The sequence below is a fragment of the Neopsephotus bourkii genome, unplaced genomic scaffold, assembly GCF_033783945.1.
Source record: "Neopsephotus bourkii isolate Nb327-2 ecotype Australia unplaced genomic scaffold, CSIRO-AGI_Nbou_v1 NB_1572, whole genome shotgun sequence".
Classification (NCBI taxonomy): domain Eukaryota; kingdom Metazoa; phylum Chordata; class Aves; order Psittaciformes; family Psittacidae; genus Neopsephotus; species Neopsephotus bourkii.
In genome coordinates this window covers 2,074,813-2,075,070 of record NW_026902048.1, presented here as the reverse complement: position 1 = coordinate 2,075,070, position 258 = coordinate 2,074,813, and positions in this window count along the sequence as shown.

The window sequence follows — 258 nt, the reverse complement described above, 5'->3', positions numbered from 1 at the left end:
TCTGTTTAAGAGCCATTTATCCTAAACAGGAGCAAAGAAGACCTAACATGGAGCAGCACATTGAGGCTTTGCTCTGGAGTAGGGCACATTGCACAGGCTGTGGTCAGGCTGTGGTGAGCTAGATGCTGTGCTAACCACAAGCCTGGAGAAAGGAGAAGTGCTGGGGGCTGCAGCAGACACAGAGCTGGAGCTGCTGCTGCTGCACACAGTGCAGCTCCTGAGTCATCCCTGCCTGCCAGCTTGGCTGCCCTGGCCAGA